Consider the following 6,367-nt stretch of genomic DNA (forward strand, 5'->3'; position numbering starts at 1 on the left):
ATGGGTAAAATTTTATTTAAATTGAGAAAGGAAAGAAACCATGACAATATTATTTATTCTCAATCTGGAAGAGTTCGACCAGTGGAAGGAGGCGTTATCAATCTGAAGAAATTCATCAGACGTGTTATGAATATAATCTTATAAAATTGAATACTATGAGGTTTTTTTGTTATTCATCTTCTTCTACTCCCAATGGGTTGTCATCCATGCACTTATGGTGGTTGGAAAGTTGTGTTTCCCCCCTAATATTATAGTTCTATTAATTGTGCAACAAAAACTCATTGTAAACTTACTGTTATTTTTTGTTTTAAAAACAAATATTTCTACAAACACTATGTTTTTAAAAAATAAATAGAAATACTATCAAAGATGCAATAGGTAATTTTTTTTTAAAAACTGAGCAAGGAAAGAAACCATGACAATATTATTTATTCTCAATCTAGAAGAGTTTGACCAATGGAAGAAGGAGGCATCATCAATTTGAAGAAATTCATCAGGTGTGTTATGAATAGAATCTTATAAAATTGAATATAATGAGTTTTTTTTGTTATTCATCTTCTTCTACTCCCAATGGGTTGTCATCTATGCACTTATGGTGGTTGGAAAGTTGTGTTTTCCCCCTAATATTATAGTTCTATTTCCTCAATGATAATGCAGCTGCAATGATTGTCTAATCTAAGTTTGATATGGGTTCAATATGTAATTTAGGTGGTTTAAGAAAGTTCTATTATTGTGATATTCATTTGGGTGATTGTGAATTGGTAGACGAGCTTGATGGAACATTTTATTTGATCAAAGTGATTTTGATTTTCTTTCAAGGCACAATTTTCTTAAGTTTGTGTCTGCTTATCCCTAAGTTAAAATTCAGTACATGCTATAAGACCACATAAATAAATTAATGGGATGGTTAAAAATATCAATAGTAAAACTCAGACAGAGGTAAAAGAGCCTTCTAGGATTTTGTTTAGTGAACAATTCAAAAGCCCATTACTAGCTTTTCTTTCCCCAAAATAAGACTCTAATGACAAAATTCTTCATCAAATTTTGGGGCTGTAGAAAATTTAAATGGCACAATTATAAGATGACGCCTTTAATGCTACGCTATGCCTGCAAGAGACGAGAAGAATGGTTTTCAATTTTGATTATTATGTGTATATTGTTTGACAAGCGAAATGTCTATATTCTTAGATTAAGATATTATCTCATTTGGTTGTTTAAAATTTTGCTTCAAATTCATTACAATAAAAATCTTTATTATTATTTATGAATATTATATACTTTCAAATTTGATATCTCTCGGTGTATTTTACATAAGCTTTTTAAAATATAGGTATGCTAGTTAGTATTTGTATCAAAAAGAGGTGTAAGGGGTTGAGTCGATAGAAAATTCTATATAAATTAATATGTTAGAAATTACAATTTGATGTGTATATATGATACATTAATTTAATTTGCAGTATCTAATGTATAGAATTTTTTTTTTAATAATACTTTGAAACACAATCTTTGACCTTAAGTCGATGATTTGTCTTCAAACTATTATTTTTTCTATGAATTTTACTCTGTGCTTTTAGTGATTTGTTTGTTTTGATTAACAACTTGACAATCTACATGTAAAAGATATGACAAATAATCAATTTAGTGGACAAACTATCACACTACATATGACAAATAAACAATTTCATTAATGATTTAATATTTGTGAAATATCGTTTTAAATTTGTTTTCAAATATATATTTCTTCGTATGCATGCATAACATACCACTATACTTTGCTTTTGAAATTGATGTCTCAATCATACTTATAGTGAATATGAATCAATCTTATTTATTTAAAAGATAGGTCAAAACTCTTTAACAAAATTGTAATAAATATATAGACTAAATTAATCTTAGAATATGGTATCATTGTAGGATAGTCCATGCACCAACATTTAGAAAAAAATACATTTAAAAGACAAATGTAAATTTATTTTGAAATAATTATAAAAAATTAATACCTTCAAAATCATGTACACTTATGGCTATATTCTTATATGTTAGCGTTGAAACATAGGAGGCAGACAATCAAACCTTAGCATTGTTGATAGAGAATACAATTTGTGCAGAATCTTGAGGTAAGTCACTTGCCATGGTTTCAACGAGATTTTTATGTACACAATCAAATCAATTTCTATTTTGTTTTATTTCATTAAAAAACTATTATGTCGTTATATGTTAAATCAAGACATTGGTTATGTGGTTGTATTTAAGGGTGTTTCTTACTTGGTTTTATTTGTATGATGGATGTAAGATTTTTTATTCCATTGTTTTGGACTCTTATGAAAATATAAATAAAAAATAGAAATAAAAATAATGGAGACCAAGAAAAATGGTAGAGTGGAATGACCAATGAAGATTTGTGAGAGGGATTAACAAATGATTTGATATATTTAGGTGCAGTTTACAATCTATGTTGTGGCACCTAGGATTGAGCCACATGATTTTTTTAGCATGCATAAACTCTTAACACGTTCAACTTATAATGAGCATAAATTTTTCTACTTAATTGATTTCTAAATAATAACCAATATATTCAACATGACGTCAACAATGTTATCATCACTTTTATAATTTAAATTCACCTATCTATCACACTTAATTTTCAAATACTTATTTTAATTATTCAAATATATTTAATCTAAATTTTTGCTATTTGACTGCATTTATCTAATTAGCCTTGATTATTTTTGTTCTTGTAATGCATTTGATTTCTTTACACTTTTATGCAAGCCATGGAGTACATTTATAAATTAATAGAAAGATGGAGCAACAACGATTATCATGAGATAAACAAGTAACTTGATTGTCGTGTCGTTTGGGTAATTCCATTCACTCCATTGCCAAGATGTAAAACAATTGATAAATAGTCTTACAGGTTTCCTAAGCATATTCAAGAGGAAATACACGTTAAATGCTTAAGGGTTGACAAAGGAACATTTGGAAAAATAGTAGAATAAGAGGATCTTACAAATGTTAGGTGCTTCCACGGTTTGAGGATGTGACTTACAATTCACAAGGTAGTATTGGGTATATATGTTCATATTCCCTATCCCATCGTCGACACATCACAACAATAATTGGAGATAGAATTTGCGTACAAGACTAAGACAGTTGTATTTTGGTTGGCCCTCAGCCTCTTTGTCCTCTTCACTGCTACTGTCATATGATTGACTCTAATAAACATTTAAGTTCTAATACATGCATTAGGTTAATAAATGTAAGTCTTCAAGTTTGAAAGGGTGTTGACATGGCTTGAGTATGTGTAGGGTCATGGTAGGCCAAAAAGTGGTGATGTGAAAAAAATGTGTTTTTCCTTTGTTGAAAAACACAAAAATCTGCTTTGAATTTTTAATTGGGTTGTGAGAAATTTTTTTTGACTGCCACGAAATAGATATCCATTTGGAACATATATTCATTTAGAACAGATATTTGTTACCTATGGCACAATAAAAAACAAAATACAGTCCCATGAAGGTCATTTTTACCAGTTAGCGCAACATTTTGGGTGGAGAACGTGACCCTAGGTATCAAATATCATAAATTATCTAATATCAATTTTGGAGAAACAATTTTCTTTGTAATTTCAACAATGTATGCTCAAATAATACCTTTTCTATCATTTTTTTGTTTTTGCATTCGTTTTTTGGTGTGGAATGAGAAATAAGGTTTTTTAATGTAAATTATGTTTTTTATTTCAAATTTTATTAATTATTTCAATTTTTTACTTTAATTAGGTATAGCCATTGATGATGATCGAAACCACATCCCACCAAATCCACCCGCACTACCAAACCCTCCCGAACAAAATCCTCCTTAAATTCAAGACCTAATAAATGCAAAATTAAAATGAATTGAAGGACATTTCCTAAATCTACTGTAGGCACCCTCATTTGTCTCCTTTGATAAACTCCTTAGATGCCATCATTTTGAATGTGGAAACCCTCACATCCCAACATGGTGCTTTTATATAGCGGCAAGATTCCATGAGACAATAATATGTTGATGACTTATCATATGACCAAGTTAAAGATTTGGAAATTTCTAAAGCTGAATTTGTTGGATATTTCTGAGAAGTTTGCTGGAAAGATGTGTTATCATTGATGTCAACATATTCTTGTATGTATTCCAGTGTTGCAGTCAGTTTGGATGAGTTGGTTTGGTCAGTGTGTTGCAGTTTAATGGGTTTTGAGATAAGTATCTCTAGTTGATTCAACAAAAGTTTCAAAGGTTTACATGATTATTTGATCGAGTTGTGAGATCCGATATTGAGGTTGCTTTTCAGTTGTTCCTGTTATTCGGTATTCTATATTGTGCTCTGCATTGCTCCGAAATTGCAATATCTTGGTTTACAGATTTGGCAGAGTGTTTGGGACATTCATATGTGTCCTCAATTCAGATGGTTCATGATTTGGAGGCCCGCAAGTGAATTTTTTAGTTTGGCAGTCAGTTCAGTGTACGTTCTTGTGGTTCGGTATAATGATGATGGAAATTCTAGTAAGTGGTGATGTTGTAGTTGTTTCTATGGTGATTCATGTTGCTTGTGGATATTTATAGATCATGTTCTATCCATTTTGATGGTCTACATTAATCATTGTGCACGTTATTGATCATTTTCTTGATTTGGTGGTGTTCTTCGTGTTATGCGACATTCATGGTGATTGTAGCGTGTTGTGGATGTTCGAGGCGTGATTCTTGGAGGTGTTTATTGCATGTGGTGTTGGTTTAGGTCCAGACTATGTCTTAGTCGATATTATTTTGGTCTGCATGTATTGTTGTAGCATGTGAGGTTATTATTTTATAATTTGTGTTGAGGGTTTAGTCGAACTTGAAATATAGGTTGATGATTTGTATAATAAATGTAATAATCATGAGAGAGATGTATTTGTGTGTGCGAACACTGATTTGATCTTTCAATAGCAGAGGAGAAGTGAGAAGAAGAGTGTAGAAGTGTGAAAGAGCGGAGTTTGTGTTATGTGATTAACCGGAACTGTAACCAGACATGAGGAGATGCTATTTTATCAGTTTATGATCCTTTGGATGTAATCCAAATATTTTTGTAAGGAAGTAAGACTTCCCTAGGGTTGTAACCCTTCTTGTTTTGTGATTTGAGCAATGAGATCTAGGTAGTGTGCCTAAATGCATGTGCATTCTCCATTGTAATATTTTCACTTACTCCTAACATGGTATTATCTCATTATGGGTAGGTTCCCACCATGGTTTTTCCCTTAACTGGGTTTTCCACATAAAAAATCTTGGTGTTATGTGTGTTATTGATGCAGTATTGTCTTATGCTTTCATTGTTTATTATCAAATTTGAAATTGTGTTTGAGTTGTGTAGAGTTTGAGAGAAAATTGATTCACCCCCCACCCTCTTAGTTTTTTGCACTGTTGCCAATATTTGGTATCAGAGCTAGATCCTCTGGAAGAAGCTTGACCGCTTGAGGTGATACGGGATGACAACCTTTGATTTTAAGAAGGATAGTCTGAGATTTGATGGAACAAATTACAATCTCTGGAAGAACCGAATGGAATGTCATTTGAGATGCATCGGTGAAGACTATTGGAAGATTACTAAGAATGTGTATAATGCTCCTCAGAATGGTCCTACCAATCCAGATGAGATAAAGGAAGCTAAATTCAATATTAGAGTTAAGGAAGCATTGTTGAGTGCCTTGTTTGATTCTGAGATGACTATTGTAATGGATTTGTAGATTTCTCATGAGATCTAGAAGAAGCTAGAGACTTTGTAAAAAGGTGACAACCATGTGAAAGTTGCTAAGTTGTAGAGCTTGAAGGGAAAATATGAGATGCTAAAGATGGGTGAAGATGAGAACATTACCTCCTTTATGTAGAAAGTGAATGAGCTTGTGTTGAACATTAGATATGTCAGTGGAGTGTTGGAAGAATCTTAGATTGTTGCTAAGGTGTCAAGATCCTTGCCTCCTTCTTACAAGCATAAGGTTGCTACTATTGAGGAGATCCAGACTGTGACAAATGTAACTAGAGACATGTTGATTAGAAAGCTTACTGCTTTTGAGTTGAGCGAATTTGGTGAAGGCCCTCCTAAATCTGAATCTACATTCAAAGCTACTGTATCCAAGAAGCAAAAATATGATCCGACATCTACAAGGGTATCTAGATATGAGAAGGAGATGAGATAGCTTGAAGAAGAAGAAAGAGAGCTTGAAGAGTTTGGAGCTCCGATTGCTAGAAGATTGCCTAAAGGTGCCGGTAAGTATGAATGAAATCTACCTCTTAAATGTTTTTCATGCAATAGGATAGGACATTTTGCCTCAAGGTGTCTGGAAAGAGGTTCTAAGAAGCC

The sequence above is a fragment of the Cryptomeria japonica genome, chromosome 7 (genome assembly GCF_030272615.1).
Source record: "Cryptomeria japonica chromosome 7, Sugi_1.0, whole genome shotgun sequence".
NCBI classification, from domain to species: Eukaryota; Viridiplantae; Streptophyta; class Pinopsida; order Cupressales; family Cupressaceae; genus Cryptomeria; species Cryptomeria japonica.